This window comes from Nannospalax galili, unplaced genomic scaffold, assembly GCF_000622305.1.
Source record: "Nannospalax galili isolate Female #2095 unplaced genomic scaffold, S.galili_v1.0 scaffold323, whole genome shotgun sequence".
NCBI lineage: Eukaryota > Metazoa > Chordata > Mammalia > Rodentia > Spalacidae > Nannospalax > Nannospalax galili.
This window is the reverse complement of record NW_008350329.1, coordinates 700,886-719,033: the sequence shown is the minus strand read 5'-3', so window position 1 is coordinate 719,033 and position 18,148 is coordinate 700,886. Positions and strand designations below refer to the sequence as shown.

The following is an 18,148-nucleotide window of genomic DNA, read 5'->3' as shown; positions in this document are numbered from 1 at the left end:
TTTTGCTTGGGGGTTGTTGGGTAAGAGACAGTGTATCTAGAATGGAGCAGGCTAGTTTCCTGCTGTCCTCACTAGGTGGTCTCCGGCCTGGTCATGCTCTACATTCCAGACACTCCTGACTTATCCCAACATCTCCCCCTTTGTCTTTTATAAGGGTAGGTGTCATCAAAATTGGAGAAGGTATTAGGGATAGTTTGGTACTGGACCGGGACTCAGTTGGTGGTTATTTTAATGATGTCCTGTATGTGACTTTTGAAAAATTGAATTAGACGGTGTCACAAGAAGCAGGGTACATAAGGCTAGCAGGGGGCTTAACAAGGGTAGGAGCCAAGCAAGGAGGGGATTGGAAAACCATGGGGTCCCTTCTGGATTGGAGAGGGCCTGGAGGCTATTCTCTAGGTCTTGGAGAGTTTTGACATTTTGTTCAATGGTTTTGGATTTGTTTATATAAAAACAACATTCCTCTTTTAGTAAGAGGGGTATGTCCCAGTGGGAGCAGAAGGATTTAAAGGTTGAGCTGACAAAGGCTGGGCTGTTGTCAGTTTTTATCTGTTGAGGGAGGCCCATAATGGCAAATGTCATGAGCATGTGGGCAATAAGTTTTTTTGAATTTTTTTGAGTTTGTGCAGTAGCCCAAATGAATTTGGAATAAGTATCCACTGTAATGAAAACAAATTTTTGATGGCTGAATTGGGGGACATGAGTAACATCAATTTGCCAGAGGATGTTTTTCTTCAGGCCATGGGGTTGGCACCCAGAGTTTGTAATGTAGGGGTATGTATTGATGAGGCACAAGGGGAACAGGTTTTTAAGATCTATTTTAGGTGGACTGTAGGGGTATTAGGGAATTGGGCTTGGAGGCATTTGAGGTTTGTATGGGTAAGAGCATGTGACATTTTAGCTTTTATAAAGGTAGAATGGAAGGCCCCATGGGAGCCAATGCGATCAGTGAGGGCATTACCTTCTGTAAAAGGTCCTGGTAAGGGGCTGTGGGAACGGATATGTTGGATGTCTATAGAGGGGCTGTTTACGTCCCTCTAAAAGGGTGGATACAGAAATGAGCAAGGGGTTAAGGGGTTTTGGTCAAGTTTAACAAAAGATCGCAAGATCCAGGGGAGAAGGTTAGTGACATAAATGCTATCAGAAAATAGGTTGGCGGGCTCATGTACCCCCTTTAGGGCAAGGTAGACTGCATATAATTCTTTATATTAGGGGAATTATGAGGAAGTTCCTGGAAGAGGACAGCGGGTGGTTGGGCGGCGTCCTTATAGAGGACAGGCGGCAGCCCTGGGAGCCCCTGTCAGTGAAGATTATAATGGCTTCCTCCAAAGGGGTTTGGGAGAACAGAGGGAGCCAGGGGAGGGAGGGTAGGGCGGCAATCCATTTATCTCTGGGAAAGTAGTTGTCTATTTGTCCCAGAAATCCCATTAGGCTAACAACTATCTGGGAGTGATTATGGATGAGCCATTGGACATCAGAGAGGGAAAAGGGGCTGATGATTTTGTCAGGTTCTTTCCCTAAGGTTTGTAAGGAACGATTTCTTCCTTGACATATCATGTTAGCCAAAGCGTCCATTTCAGTTAAGTGAGGGGCATTGCCAGTAGGGGTGTGAAGCCATTCAAGGACTCCTTGAGGTTGATGGAGGGCCCCAACGAGGGTTGGGGAGGAATTGAAAATCAGGAGGTGGACTGGGGAGGAGGGCTTATAGCGGTGTAGGGTCATCTCTTCAAGGGATTTGTTGATGGCTGCTAATGTTCTGTTGGCCTCTAATGTGAGTGAGTGTTTGGATGAAGGATGTTTGTCCCCTTTTAGGAGGTTGAAGAGTGGTTGAATGGTGTTTGTAGAGAGTGGGAGCCAAGGCCTGAGCCAGTTGAGGTTCCCTAGGTAACTCTGTAAGGAAGCCAGGGTAAGTTGGGAAGGGAAGGAAAGGACAGGTTTCAGTGGCCAGATGGTTGTTAGGGAAACTTCACTGCCTAGAAATTTTATGGGAGGGATGAGCTGAATCTTTGGAGGAGTGATTTTAAAGCCAGAGGCCTCAAGGGAGGATATTAATTGATTCCTGAGGTCTGGTAAGGGTAGCGGGGGTTCATACCAGGCAAGGATGTCATCCATGTTATGGTAAACATGGAGTCCCTTTTTAATATGGGGTTTTAAGACAAAAGCAACCACTTTTTGGAAAATGGTGGGGCTGTTAGCCATTCATTGGTCCAGAATTAATGATTGCGGGGATGGAGAAGGCAAATCTCTTATAACCTCTTGGGTGTAATGGAATGGAGAAGAAAAAATCCTTGATATTGATGGATAACAAGGGGGTATTTGTGGGAATGGCTGAGACCAGGGTGTGTCCGCATTGAGGGGAGCCCCAAATTTGCATGGTTTTGTTGATGGCCCTTAGATCTTGTAATAAGCACCATCCCCCCAAGCTTTTCCTTATGGTGAAGATGGGAGTGTTCCATGGGCTGCAGGAAGGCTGGATACTTCCTATTTCTAATTGTTTTTTTAACAAGTTTTTCGGTGATTAGTAATCTCTCCCTAGATAGTGGCCACTGTTCAACCCAGATGGGATCATCAGAGTTCCATTCTAGGAAGGGAGTTTGATATTTAACAGTGGCCATTAGAATTGAGGATGATTGGTGAATCGGCAAAAGGGGAATGAGTCAGACAGGTCGCTGGGGTCCATTGAAGGACTCTCGTCCCTGGTGGTGATAATTACATTGAGAGCTCTGAGGAGGTCTCTTCCTAGTAGGTTAGTAGCCACGTCACATGGGCAGATGTGGCCTTTGTTTCCATCAGGTTCCTCCCATGTGAGGGTTTCTTTAGTGATGAAGGCCTGGGAGGCACCCCCCACCCCCACTAACTTGGGGCCAGGTAGTAAGGATCATATTGAGGGGCCTTCCTGTCTCCTAATGATAGTCTTTTTGGCCCCTGTGTCAATGAGGCATTTAAAGGGCTTTCCCCCTAATTTGATAAGTATTTGGGGGTGAGTTTTCTCTAGTATGGTGGAGGTCCATAAGGTTTTGACCTTAGGAGGCTGCCCTCTTACTGGCGGGGCTGAGGGCTGTCCCAAGAGAAATTTAAAGGCAGGAGTTTCTTTCTTTCTTTCTTTCTTTCTTTCTTTCTTTCTTTCTTTCTTTAATATTTGGAACGGCAATCACATTTCCAGTGGAATCCTTTTCTGCAGTGAGGGCAGACTGTCTTACGGGCTTCATTTGTTTTAGTTTGGGTGTTATCTCGAGGGCATTCATTCTTCCAATGTCCCCTATCCCCGCATTTAAAGCATTTACCTTCTTGTTTTAAGGCAGCTGAGAAAGCCTGAGCTATGGATGTGGACTTATGAGTGGCTGTGCCTACATCTTGGGTGGCCATGATCCATTTATCATAATGTTCCTCCTTTAAGCCTTGGCAGGCCTGTCTACGTTCAGAGGTCATCCCATCCCAAACAACATTGCGGAATAGGATGTCTCTTGTCGTAGCGTCAGAAATTTTTCTATCTGTGCTAGTTTTGGACCTGAGTATAAAGTCAGCAAGGGATTCTTTGGGTCTTTGCTGGAGGAACATGAGGGATGATTCAGAGGTAGGGCCAGAAGGAGGGATAATATGCTCCCAGGCCTGCAAGGTGCAAAGGTGCACCTGATCATAATACCCAGGTGGGAATCCTACTTGTTGGACTCCTGTGGCCCAATCGCCCTGACCAAAGAGGGCATCAAAGTTCCAATTGATATCAGCTTGATCAGCATTTTTGCAGTGTTGTTGAATACATGCATCACGGAAAAGGTCCTCCCATTGTAAGAAGAGGGGGCCAGGCAGAGATGCCCTACAGATGTCTCACCAGTCTTGGGCCGTATTCAAGGTGGCATGGAAGCCAAAGAGGATATTTTTTTGTCCAGGGGGCATGTACACCATTCTTGCATACAGCTTGTAGGAATTCCTTAAGGACTCCTACTGAGTATGGGTACCATTGTAGGGACCTGTGAAAGGTGGGGACCAGGTTAACTGGTAAGGTCTGATATTCTAGGTTTTTTGTGTCCCTAATATTGCAGAGATGTTGGGTAGCCAAAGGGGTGGGTTTTGGCGGGGCTGTGGTTTCTCCCTAAGGGGAGGTTTGGGGTCTTTGTCCCCATTTTCCTCGTGTGGGTAGGGAGGCAAAGGCAGAGGCGGGGTACAGGTGTGAAGGTTTCATTTTAAAGTTAGCCAACTGTTTCCTGATATTTTCTATGGCCTGTTCCAGGGAGGCCAGGTTGGCCATGGGAGATCTTCTGGACATTCCTTGTCCAAGTCCTCAGGGGAAGGGTTGGGACAATGGGGAGCTTTCTCAGATATTGTGGGTTGGGAGGGGGGACATGTGCATTGCCTGATGGCCACAATGATGGGGAGGAATTTGAGGGAATGGGGGCGGGGCTGTCTTTGATCTCCCTCTGTCTGGCCAGGTGGGCTACCCTGGTCTAGACTTCTGAGTCACATGGGTACCTGGAGGCCATCCAAGGGGCGAGTTATAGGACTTCATCCCAAAAGGAGGTAGCCTCCTTCTGAGAGAGTTTAACCCCTCTCTCTACTTTTAAGAAGAGCCTGGAAGCCCCTGATTTGGGGATTCCTCAAGTTTCTAGGGCATTGCCCATGATAGAAAAGGAAAGGGGGGTGAAATGCCGAGTCCTAGAGGAACGTTGCTGAGACCTGGAGGTTATGGGGAATTCCTGACTAGTCCAGAACACAAGCCTGACCACAGATTTCAGAAAACTGGTGACCACCCTAGAAGCTTTTTGTAACAGAGAGACATATAGATAGGAGGTCTTTGACGACACCTAGGCAGGCAGTTGGGGTCCGTTCAGAGGACTAGGAGCCTTCGGCTAACATCAGAGTGTGGCCCTAATCAGGAAACCTAAGTTGCTCTTTCGTCTTGAACAGTCCCTCACGAAGGCGCAAACCGAAAGTAAAAAGGAGGAAAGGAGAGAATGCCAATCCTCAGAGCGGGATGGCCAAGGCTTAGCAGCTGATGTCCCTCTGCTGGGAAGTTCTCACCCTTCTCCTGTGCATCCAGGAGAGCCTTTCTGGAGCCCCACATTGGGTGCCAGCTGTCAGCCTCCCCTCAGCCCAGACTCTGCTGCTTCCAGAAGACCATTGCACACAGGCCCCCATCACAGAAAGTCAGGGCGAGGAGAGAGACTGGGTGGAGGTGGCAGGAAGAACCACCTGGGAGGCTATGTCAGTGGACAACTCATTTATTATGGCAGAAGCAGAGGTTTATATAGGAAAGTTTCACGGGCAAAGAGGTGGGGTTGGTTTTCTGGTGGGTAGGCAGGTAGGGGGAGGGAGGGGGCTTCTAAGGCTATGTGGCCTTTGTCCTGTCCTCCGGTCACATGATCTACAAGAGACCTGATTAGGAATAAAGGATTAGAGACCTAATAGTTTTGCTTGGGGGTTGTTGGGTAAGAGACAGTGTATCTAGAATGCAGCTGGTCAGTTTCCTGCTGTCCTCACTAGGAGGTCTCCAGCCTGGTCATGCTCTACATTCCAGGCACTCCTGACTTAACCCAACAACATGGTTTCCTCAATTGCAAAGTGGACATAACAAGATATCCTTTGTACAAATATTAGTAATAATTGTAATAATCAGTATGTCATAAAATATTAGTAATAATGCTTGTCTCCTAAAGTTTCTATGAAGATTGAAATAATTAATAATTTGAACATTATAATAATTTCTAATAAATGTCAAATGTGGTAACTTTCTAAAGATGGAACAAGTACCTAAAATTGTAGGAGAGCCAATCACTCATTTAAATGTTAGCTTATTTAAAGACCCTCATGAGCACCTACCAAAAACAGCTTTGCTCTGAGGGTATCTTGGCTTCCTGCTTGCTGAGGTCTTTGGGTGTCTGTTCCCTTTAAGTAGAGCACCGGTTATATTGGCTAAGGGCAGGGTAGGGGCTAATGCAGGAAGAAGGCTGCCTCTGTACTGAGATTCCAAGAAAAGAGGGAGGCTTGTGTCTGGAATGGTGGCAGGTAACAGGAAGGAAGTAGTCAGAAAGACAAGAGGGAAAACAGATGTCAGGAGAATCCGTTACAAAATAAATCCCTTTAACTCATTAGAACAGGAGGTGGTGGTGTATCTGAGGCTGCAGAACCAGCTGATTTGTCTTTCTACTTCTCATTGCTTCTCAGCCTAGAATGTTCTATGTTACCTGCTACTGTAGGTAATTCTGTGGCAGGCCTGGTGTCACGAGAGCAGGTAACTAAGTATATGGATGCCTCGATGTTTTTACTAAGAAGTCTCTGGGCGCATATCCTCCTGTCTGTTTTTAGACTGAGTTTTCTGGAAAGGTACTGCTACTGCTTTGATTATTTGCATGCCTTCTCAGGCTTTGGTTCCAGTTGAGGCTCTGTGCATACAGTGTCCATCACAGCACTGGTAATAGGTACCCTTGTCAGCCCTAACAGTGATTGTGTTCCTCCATACACTGATAATCAGGACACCATTACTTGCTTCAAAACTACAATTGGCATGGCGCAAATTCATATGATGTTTTTGACATCTCTGGGCAATGTTCTTTTCCTCTCTCCTCTTCAGAGTCCCAGGAGAAGGAACTTTTGGCCTCTGCCTTGTCACCACCCTATGGAGAACATATTTCTCTCATATATCTTGTGAAAGGAATGTCTCAGTGTCTATCTTTATCTTGTGCCTTAGTTTCTGTGTTGAAAATCCTCATGCAACCAGATTATTGAGTCTTCACTCAAATATCTGAGCCCTAAGGAATTCCTCTCAAGCCCTGAGGTCTCTTCTCCCCAGCTCTTCACTGTGCCTCCATGGCCCAGGCACACTTCAGGGCTCAGGTGTGGCTCAGAGTTACCTTCTCAGCAATGTTATCTAGGATCTCAGCTGGGCCATCCCTTGTTTCATGTCCCCTCCTCAGCATACTTGTCACTTTTTTTTTTTAGTCTTTTTGTGACAGGGTCTCCCTGTAGCCCCAGCTGTCCTAGAACTCACTATGTAGACCAGGCTGGCCTTGCACTCACAGAGATCCACCTACCTCTGCCTCCCTAGTGCTGGGATTAAAGGCATGCACCACCACACCCAACTCATACTTGTCATTTTAAACACTCATTATGTTCTGAAATTCTTTCTTCCCAAAACATGAATTCCAAAAGATGAGAGTTTTTTAATTAATGTTTTTATTAGTGAATATTAATTATGCAAAATAATGGCTTTCATTTTGACATTTCACATATACATATACTCTGTTTTATTTATATTTGCCCTCTACTTGCCTTCTTCTATCCTCCTCTTTCCCCTTTTCCTCTTCCACATCAGTAATTGTTCCCTTCTGCTTCCATGTCCTTTCCCCACATAAATTCTGCACATGGGAGAAAACATACAAGCTTTTCTTTGTGAGTCTGACTTACTTTGCTTAACATGATAATCTTTAGTTTCATTTATTGTCCTGCAGATAATGCAAGTTTATTCTTCATTATGGCTGAATAAAACTGCATTGTGCATATGCATATCACATTTCCTTATCCATTTATCCGTTGATGGGGGCCTAGGCTGACTCTATAACTTGTAAATTGTGTAGCATTAAGCATAGGTTGTAGCCATCTCTATTGTACCTGCCTTCAGTTTCTTCAAGTGTATATTCAGAGCCACAGCAGGTTCATATGGTAGTTCATGTAGCATGGCAGCCTCATATGTAATTTGTATAGCATAGCATGTTCATATGTAATTTGCATAACATTAACAGGTTCATATGTAATTCATATAGCATAGCAGGTTTATATGTAATTTGTATAGCATTAACATAGCAGGTTCATATGTAATTCGTATAGCATCAGAGGCTCATTTGGTAGTTCTCTTCAGTTTTTGGGGGGGAAATATCCAAACTGACTTCCATAGTGGCTAGGATAATTAATTTACATTACCATAAGCAGGTATAGGCCTGTCCTTAACACACACGCACACACACACACACATACCCGTGTTCACCAGCATTTTGTGAACGAGATGGAATCTTAGTGTAGTTTTGATTTTTATTTCTTTAATGGGTTAAGATGGAACTTTTTTCCAGATATTTATCGGCCATTTGTACTTCTCCACTTGAAAAATATCTTGATGTTTAATGTTTTTTAATTCTTTATGTATTCAAGAGTTTAACCCCCTTTCAGATTACTCCCAGGTGGGAATTTTGTATGTTGTGTTCACTGCCAAATCCCCAAGGGCAGAACAGAGCTCCTGAAATAATGGATACTCATTCCAGTTGGCTGAATCAATGCATACTGTACTTAAACCACTTCCTGCTTCTAGTAAAGCATGAAGAAATAAAATGATTTAAAAAGTTTGCAATGCTAATTGAATATGAAAAGTATAAATATTAATGAGGCAATCTAACAACAAATGTAAAAATTTATTAGGGAACAGTCAGTCTGATACATGATGTCATTGAGACTTGGGGTCTGGTCTATTTGGTATCTCAAATGTTAATCCATGACTTGAGGTCTTCCTATATTCTTCCTAGAGTAATCGTACCTTATCCACAGCTCCACTTTGGGTAATTTTCAGTTACCACCAGTTACTTTGGTCCAAAAATATTAATGGGGAACTCCATAAATAAGCAATTAGAAAGTTTTAAGTTACATACTGTTCTGGGTAACATGATGAAAACTGCATTACCCTCTAGGTTTTCTGAGACATGGCTCAGCTCCTTTTCTAATGTGTCCTCTCTCCTGCCCACCCACATCATCTATCATTATCTTGCAGAGTTTGAGGCCAGGACACAATGCCTATTTCATTCGTTTCACTTTCTTTTCAGTGGGAAGTAAAATTAACACTAATTAAAAAACATTCCCTAGTATTTACTTTGGGTCAGGGATAAGTATCAGCCACTCATATGTGTGGACTTAGTCTCATTTAAAATCCCTGTGAGATAGATGTTTATGGCATCCATTATATAGATGGGGGAACTGAGTCTCAGAGCTACCAGGATGTAATAAAGACCAGTTCTAAGACTCAGTCTACTGAAGAATCAAGCACTTAAGCACAAACTCATGGGACCACCCACAAAACTCCTTGAGAGTTAAGAACCTTTTCTTTGCCCTTACAGTCAGATTCTTAGAGAAATTTAATTTTTTATACAGATATTTTCAAAACTTTCCTACCGACCCATCTTTGAGAGACAGGATTTTACAGGGTTTAGCTATATAGACCAGGCTAGTCTCATGATCCTCCTGCCTCAGCCTCCCAAATTGTGTGTACCACCATTCCTGTCTTCCCTTAACATTTATATTAATTTTTGTGGCATCAAAACAATGGTGTGGAAAAAATTATTTAAAGATGAAGTGGTAGTTGGTGTGAGTTGCAAAAATTGCCTAGAAGGAATTACCTACCCCTCATCCCCTCCTGAAGATGAACAGGGCCTGATGGGCCTTTGCTTTGCTGCTGCCTCTTAGCTTGCTAAGGTGTTGGGTAAGGCTCTTCAGACCCATATCTATTCACAAAGGTAGCTCTGGTGAGCGTGGGGCCCATAGGGGCTAGAGGAGTAGGTCAGAGGAAGGGGCCAGCTAATTATCAGCTTAATTCAGGCTCAGGACAATGCCTGCAGTGGGGGCTTAGAAGCTGCAGGTAGCAAGCCCTAGTTGCCTGGAAGGATTCTGGAAGCCCAGAGCTATCAGGCCCTGAGCCCTTTTTCCTACTTCCTTGCAGCTGTGGGAACTCCCTATGTTCCTGCTTTGGTTCATATGTGAGGAACTGTCTAGGAATGGGACAAACATTAGTTTAGTGTGGGTGTCATCTAAAAATGCAATGTTTCTCCAAACTGATGAACATAACCAAAAATCTGGACCCTTCTGATCTAATGGACACAAAATGCTGCCTTCTTTCTCCTGCCAGAAGTAAACTGTTGTCCCAGCTCCACAAGACTCCTTCACTCTTTGGAAGAATAGTGAGAGGCAGGGTAATGGGTAAGATTCAAAATCCTGTTCTCACTAGCCCTATGATGTTGAAGAATTTTCTCATTTCTTCAAGTTTTTTCTCATTTATAAAAGGAGTACTTCCTGCTTCCCAGAACTCCTGTGAGCAATATTCAGGCCGCTTGGAGTGTTTGGAAGCAGCTGCATAGAACAATCATGTTATTTTCAGGGGGTGACATACGTAGCATGCAGTTTATAAGCTTAGATCAGACTGCCTGCTTCCAATCCTGCTTGATGACCTGTGGGCAATTCCTAAACTTCACTATGCCTCTGTTTTCTGTCTACAGAAGGCTTTTAATACAAATACAACCTCACGAGGTTGCTGTAACAACCCATGGATCACGAGGTTGCTAGTAGGAAGTGGCACTTGGTACACATGGGTAGTGGGTTTGGTGAAAGCAGCTCTTAAGAAGCCAGGTGGGAAGTATCCCCTGAGCCCCAGCAAGTGCCTTCAAGAACCATGAGGGATGAGAAGGATTTGTACCCAAGAGGGCACACTAGACACCTGTTGGTTTCGCTCTAGTTTCATGCGTTTATGGAGTTGAAATGAAGATGCTGGAGTCTGGTTTTCTTTTAAATTTTTTTAAAAATTTATTTTTATTTTATGTGTATGTATTGCCTGCATGTAGGTAAGTGCACCCATGTCGTGCAATGCCTGCAGAGGTCAGAAGAGGCTGTTGGATCCCCTGGAACTGGAGTTACAGACAGTTGTTAGCTGCCCTGTGGGTGCTGGATTAGAACCTGGGTCCTCTGCAACAACAACCAGTGTTCTTAACCACTGAGCCATCTCTCTGGCCCCTGAAGTCTGGCTTTCACTTCACTCATCTGACTTTTCCATTGAATGGCTAGGGGCCATTGTGAATTTCTTCCTACAATGCAAAATATCTGTCCTTTCTGGCCCAGGATCCAGCTTCCTGGAGTATTCTTTTCTCTCAGCAAACATTTGTATAGTTCCTTTTCCATTAAAAAACAAGAACTTGTTGCATACTATCAGTTTTATTCTCTTGACATGAGTAGGCAATATGGAAGGACAAATGACCATTTCTAGCATTTGGGAAAACTAGGTCTCTGAGAACTAAGGTCTTTTATGAAAAGGTATGTGGCCAGTCCACCTCCCTCCCGCACCACTGCTGTGGTACAAGAAGTGTGGCCCTTGCAGGTTACACACTGAGTGCCCCTGGAGGCCTTAGCCTCCCCCCTTGATGTTCTGTCCAGCCTTCACATATTGAGTGTCCTGGAGGCCTCAGCCAACCCCTCAATGCTCTGTGCAGCCTCCACAGACTGCTCTATAAATGGCTGGATATCAGGTATCTGGGACTTTGTGACCCATGTGGTCTCTAGATACATTTACTTTGTGTAGATAATATGAGCAAATGTTTGTGGCTGTGTCCCGTAAAAGCTTGCTTTACAAAGGAGGCAGATGGATTTGGTCTCAGGGTGTGGTTTTTCCAACTTCTAACACTAGACTTTTCCCTTTTCCCCTTCTCAGTGACTTCAGGATGGTATATGTGTGGTGGGTGATATTTTTGAGAGTATTCATGAATGTGCATGCACACGTGTACACATGGACATGCAATCTGTGTGTCCCCCAGTCTATGCAGTGGAAGATGATAAGTCCAGGAGCCTGAATAAGCCATTGTGAACTAGAAACAAATTCTTGCTAATGACCCAGAGTCAGGGCCGCCAACCCCAGGGTTAATAGTTCTCCAGGCAATTCTAATTATCTCACATGTTCTATACTTTTGTTAGGTTCACAAAACGAAGCACAGAGAAATGGAATAGCCCCCACCTCAGCTGTGACCTGGAGCAGCTCAGGAGCACTTCGGGGAAGAGGGCAGATGGTGAGAGTAACAAGCATGAGGCAGGCCCAGAGCTGTAGGGATCCTGTCTACAAAAGGGTGAACACACTGAGAACAGGTGACCATGCTGTGTGAAGACATCGTTCTTTTCAGCAGGACAGCCCTGCTGTGGGAGTCACCTTCTCCCTGCTAGATACCTCTCGGAGCCCAGGAAACCCGGTGACCACAGCACAGCATGTTGTTCCCACCATGTCCCTTAGTCATCATGTCACAGTCAGGTTCTGCTTCTCTCCACAGAGCAGAGGGCATATTTTCACCTTCCACATGGCAGTGATATGGACCCAGATATGTGAACTTCAATGAATGAACAGGACACCATTCTATGATGTTTGTTCTTGTGCTATCTGGGCCACCTTTGTCCTTAGGTCAGCCTCAATTACAGCACCTGTGAGCCTTCTAGTCTTCTACTAGGTGGAGGATGGAGAGAAGATGGGGTTCATTCTGGTCAGGCCCACCTAGCATCAGCTCTGTTAACCTGTTTAGTGCGCTGCATGTGTTAGGGAGACAGGCATAGAGAAGCTTAGTGAAGGAATCTGAAACTTGTTTTCACATCCAGTGCTGGGAACAATGGTCTCCATGCCCTTTTCAATCCTCCATGGAGTAGCTGTCAGGACTGACAATCATGAGAATTCCCAAGAAGCTTTGGGAAGGGCCTCTTATTTTTGTAAACCAGAACTAGAGAAGTTGCCAGTAAATATGGGAGCCTGTTGAAACTGGATGTGACTGAGGTGTGGAGATACACACCCCTGAAGACGCCATGCTGTGCTGGTGTTTGCTAAGTTGACCCCTTTGAAAAGCTAGTTCTCAGAAGCAGCTGTGCATTATTCAAAGCTGCTCAGACTCTGAAAAATGTGTGGTTCTCAAAGGGGGAAAGGGTGTGAATAAATATGCATACTTGAGTCTACATGCCTGCACTATTGTGCATGGGCTTACCAACAGAGTAAGAATGAAAGAAACAAAAAGCCAGGGCCTGGTGGGCAAAATTTAATGGTACAGAGGGAAAGGGAAATGCAAACCTGACTCTGCCCTGGTTGCAGTGTGGTAAGAGTGGCAACTTCTTCCTCACAGACCAGATTTATAAACTAGAGGATGAGTGTTACAGAAAAAAGAAAATGCAGAAAATTGAGCCTCTTTAAACTGAAGAGTGCTCCTGTTAAAGTACTAGTCAAATTTGAAAGCACAAATATGGTCATGCTCAATAGTAATACGAAAAGTGAACTGGCTTTAAAGGTGTTGTGAGCTAAAATAATAACAGTAATAATTATGAAGAGGAAGAGAAGGTCTGAGCCCTTGTCCCCAGTTCTTTCAGGATACAGGCTAAATTGCAAATGAGCAAATTCCAAAATAGGGTGGCTCAAGTAAGTTAAACTTCCTTCCTCTCATGTCAGGCTCCGGGCTCTATTCTGTTCTCCAGTGGCATCAAGTACCCTGCTTCCAGCTCTTTTGTTCTAGGCATAGTTGTTTTTCCAAAAAAGTTAACCCATTCTCTACCTATGCGCCATCCAACCCATAAAAAAGTAGGTTTTTTAAACTAGTGTTCCTTTAAAACCTGGTACAGAATTTGCATCAACTACTTTGACCTGTACTCTACTAGCAGGAGTTTTGACATATTTCCATGACTACCTGAAAACAGGTCTAGAAAATAAGGACTTTGCCTAGTGAGTTCCATTCACACAGGAACACTTTGAATATTCTCAGAGATGAGAAGAAAAAGAAAGGGCTGTCTGGGGGATCTTTAGCTGTCCCTGCCACTTTCACAAACCCTGCAATTGTTTAGAATTCTGGTTTCCCCTCTGTGGCCTGTTCTCCATCCCTGAAACATGCCACATGTTCATTTCCTATCGTTTATCTCTGCCACATGCTGATAAGTCTATTGGGGTTGAGTGGACCCCACGCCCACTTTTAACTCTATTTCTTTACTCAGACCCAGCCTCTAGCTGGCATACCCTGGTCCTCATCAAGCAGTCACTGGGGAGCCCCCTGTTCATCCAGGCCTGGCCACGATTAGCCATGGGCTCCAAGTCTTACATTATGGAGGAAGTAATAAGCAGGATAGTTTCTCCTAGAACAGCCCTAATCCGGGGGACTTGGTTTTCTAGTCTATGTTTGTCTATCTAATTTCTGATCACAGAGAAATTTTCTGAAAAATAATGAATGATACTTACTTAGAAATAGCACAGCACTGCAGTGGAAATTCATGTACCATAGGAAATTATAGGACTCTGGCAAGGAAGTTGAGGTGAGGAAGTTTCCAAAGGAAACTGGGGATTTCACAAAATACCTTAAACAAAACTTGGCTATTTTTTTAACCCTTATTTTTTTGCACTTAATCTTGGCCAAAAGTCCAACAAGTGATTAATCTTTGATTAAAAAAAAAGTGTGTATGAGTGTGTGTTTCTGTCAGTCTTGTTTTAGTTAACAATCATGAAGGCTTAATAGCCTTTGAGCTTTATTTATGGATTTACTTTGTGCTAGGGCCTGACAAAAGTAATTTCCTTTGGATTCTGACAGCTTTCACATAGTCATTCAATCCGCTAATATCTTGACCTTGTTACCTTACCAGGCCAGGGGTTAAGGACAAAACCAGGGCAAATGTCTGTGCTGATGGTACCCACAGCCCTTGATAATGGGTAGCTAGAACCAGAATGGCAGTGTAAAGTGAAAGACACTGTGTGAAGGAAGGGAGGATTCCTCAGGTCTAAAAGAGGAGGGCTTCTTGGTTCATGCTCTTCGGTCCAGGTTTCTAGGCCTCTGTAGGGGTAGGAACCACCTTAGTGTGCTCACCCACCCTGCTGCGGGCTATGGTGACACCTTGGTTCAGGGATGTGCCTGAAAGCCTCTGCAGAGATGGGGTCATGATGGAAGCCCATTTGTCACAGCTGACTGCTGAGTGTGATCCTTTAGAAGCTGGAGAATGCTGCTATGCATATTTAAGAACCCTGTCTCCATGGGGTAGGATATTAAGCCCAGAGGAAGATCTGTGTGCCTCATCTAAGTAATGAGCCATGAAATTGACATTATAAGTTTTAATTATTATTAATGCCTTGCAGGAGTAGCTGGTGTTAATTGTCCTATAGGCTTCCCAGATGTATTTCTCCCCCTTTCCTTTTATTTCTTTTTTCTTAATGTCTTAATGGTGGCTTCCTGGTAGTGTTTGAACTCAATTTCTCCTAAGGGGAGCATACTCCCTTTGAGAGAAGTTGTCTCTGAAGAGAAAGAAAGGGCTCTGATTGGGACATGTACAGTGCCCCAGAGCTCTCTGGGTTGTCACAGTGAGATATGCAGAAGGCTCATCTCTACCCCTCCCCCCAGTAGTGTTCATCTGCCACTAGGACTGTCTATGAACTAATGTGTTAACCTTTGAAGATGAAAGATTGTGGATATGCCTGGAGTCACCATTTCTGAGAATTCTTTTTAACAGGGAGAACCAGTTTCTGACTCCTCTAAACTACCTCTTGGTATCATTTCTGACATGTATGTATGTATCTATTCCTCAGAAATGTGTCCTATTGCCCCTATAGGTTTTGCTCATGACAGTCACAAGAGGTGTATGGGTGGGCTCTAACTTTCCCTGCCTCTGCTGGTCCCCACTCCCTTCTCCTTACCTACCAGCTGGAACAGAGGCCCAGGCCTAACTTAGGACTACTCTGAGTTCCTTGACAGCAACAGCAAATAAAGGGCATCTGCTGCATGTCAGGCTTTTCTCAGGTAGTGGATGTTGTGGTGAGTACAGCACAGACCTGTTAATGTATCAGACAGGCAGCTCCCAGGCTTAGGAGCCCAGCCTGAGTGCTGTGGGTCTGGGAAGGAAAGGAGGTTCTGTGGAGCTGTATCTACAGAGCCCGTAGATCCCAGAAGCACATCTTCCTTAGGAGTGGTTATGCTGCCCACAATGGCTAGAAAAGTGTGCTGATGGTAGCTCAGGACCTTTGTTCCTATGCCAAGGAGTTTGGATCCCTCTAGAGTAGTGAAAGCCACTGGAAGTTTACAGGGTAGGCTCAGATTTGCACCTGGGAAGCCAGCGCACAGTATAGGACATTGAGAACAGGAGAGGTGGGCAGGAAGAAGGAAAGGGACAAGAGCGCAGCAGTACATTAGGAGCTTTGAGGATGAATACTGAGGCTAAGGGAAGGATGGGTACAGTTAGACAGAGACTTAATGATCAGGATGAGGAACAGAAAACAGGGCTAAAAGAACAGATTCTGACACTGGAAAGCCTATGGAACACCCAGTAGATATGTCAAGCAAGTGTTTGGATTGATGTGAAGTCTAATGGTCAGACTGGAAGTGGAAGCGGAGACTGATTAGAGAGTTGGAGATACACAGAAACAAGTAGAGTTGGGCCAGTAGCAATAATGACACAACCTGCATCAGTTTGTCACCCATATGGAGAATTAGTAAAAACCAGAGTCCCCTGAAGTTCAGAAATGATGCCTTTCAGGACCAGGAAGAGGGTAACTGTGGACCCCTGGCCCCAGTGGTAGTCTATAGCCCAGACCCTGCAGCCAAGCTACCTCCTGGGAAATGCTTCCATTTCCCTGGCCCTGCATCCTTACTCTCCCAGTAGAACTGGGTGATCCAAGGTCATAGTTGTCCATAGTGGATGTGAATGGTACTTGTGATGGATCCTCTGTTAGCCTGTCCAGAGAAAGCCAGAGTTGAAGCCCTAAGTCCTTTCCATGCAGGGGGAGCTGAGGCAGGGGCCCATGCTCATTTAGAGTGAGAGCCTTGGAGGAGACAGTGATGATGCAGGGGCAGCATGACCTTTCATGCCCACACTGTGATCAGTGGTAGTAAAAGCAACCAAACAGCCAGAGGCCATAGCTCTTAGATTACTGCTTTGAGTCTCCCTCTCAATGATAAGATGAGTCTGACAAACAGATATACAGTGCCAGTCTGTGTCAAGGAAGTTTTCTTTTGGATGTCTAGTGGAGGACATATTTTGATCATAAGAGCAGGTACTTTTCTTCGTGCTCTCTTAAACCTCTTTTCTGGGTGGAAATCTGTGTGAAAATATTTCCATCATGAAAATGAATGCATTTAGCTTTTAATGTTGTGGTAACCTGAGCTGAAAAAGAAGAAACATTGTCCATCTTTTTTGTAAATTAACCTAACAGATTGGGCTAGGATTTCCCAACATGTTGACATTCTGGACTGGATAGTTCTTGGTCGTTAGGGAATGTCCTGTGAAGGATATTTGGCAGCATCCCTGACCATTCATTGCACGCCAGCTGTACTCCTCCCAGTTTTGACAACCAGAAGTGTTTTCAGACAGATTTGTCTCTGACTAAGGATTCCTGGACTAGGGAGTAGGCTAGCCCTCATGTGGCAGTGGGGTCTTCTGATGTTACAGCCAGCTACCTCTTCTCATTTTTTTTCTAAGCACAGTGCTTGTATTACAAATTCCCCTTTGCCTCTGCTCTCTAAAATCTGGGCCTGTTACACTGCAAAGCGATCCAGAACGTGTTCTGTAATGAAAAATTCTCTGGTGTTACTGTTTAACTGGTTAGTGGGGTTGTTTGTCAGTCTTCCAGCAACTCTCTCTTAAACACTGTCATCAGACATTTCTGAGACATAAATGTAGAATGATTGAGTTGCAGTTTGCTACTAAACCCTCTACAAAGATGTACTGCTGCTGCGAACTTGTGCAGCTATTGATAGATTTGAATACACAGAAACCCTCGGCACAGGCAACCCTGGTGAGAAAGTGTGTTTTAGTAGGGAATTGCCAGGCACTGACACAGGGACAATGGCAAGACTTTCCTCTGGCACAGAGTGGATCTTTGGCAAAGCCTACTCTATTGAGCAAGTGTCAGCCACTAGGAAACAAAAGCTAGAGAAACCCGTGCAGCTGGTCAGTGTTTAGGAAATACAGTCAGTTAGAGGGATATAGGGAGTGGACAGTAATATCTGATCAACCTCAGGATTGAGACTCCTTGTTGATGGGCAGAAGGTTGCCAAGAATTTTGTTTGGACTTTAGAACTGGTCACTGTTTGAGTCCAAGGTGAAAGATTTCATTTAGATAGGTTGACTAACTATTGACAGGATGACAGAGCATCTCCTAATAGTTCAAGACCAAGGTTAGATGCCCTTGAAATTGTTCTTTCCTCTGGACCAGATTGTTGGGTAAAATGAAAGGATGTATTCCCTGGCTTGGAGGATGGGGAGGGATATGACCTGGGACTAAGAGCCTGGGAGTGGCCTCTGAGTTTCTCCACCATGGGTCTCTCACCTGGGCCTGGTGAGTTTGTGTCATTAGTTGAGTCCTTAGAGGAGTCACAGCACAATGGATGAGATGCTTGCTGGGCTGCTCAACTTGCTTTAAGCCAGTTAT

General features: G+C 44.6%; 1 protein-coding gene across 2 annotated transcripts in view; it reads left to right on the top strand.

The window, feature by feature from the left end:
- The window catches only part of Sh3rf3 (SH3 domain containing ring finger 3), a 363,624-nt gene that overhangs the window by 192,887 nt on the left and 152,589 nt on the right, over positions 1-18,148 (top strand). The gene's annotated exons all lie outside the window — the stretch shown is intronic.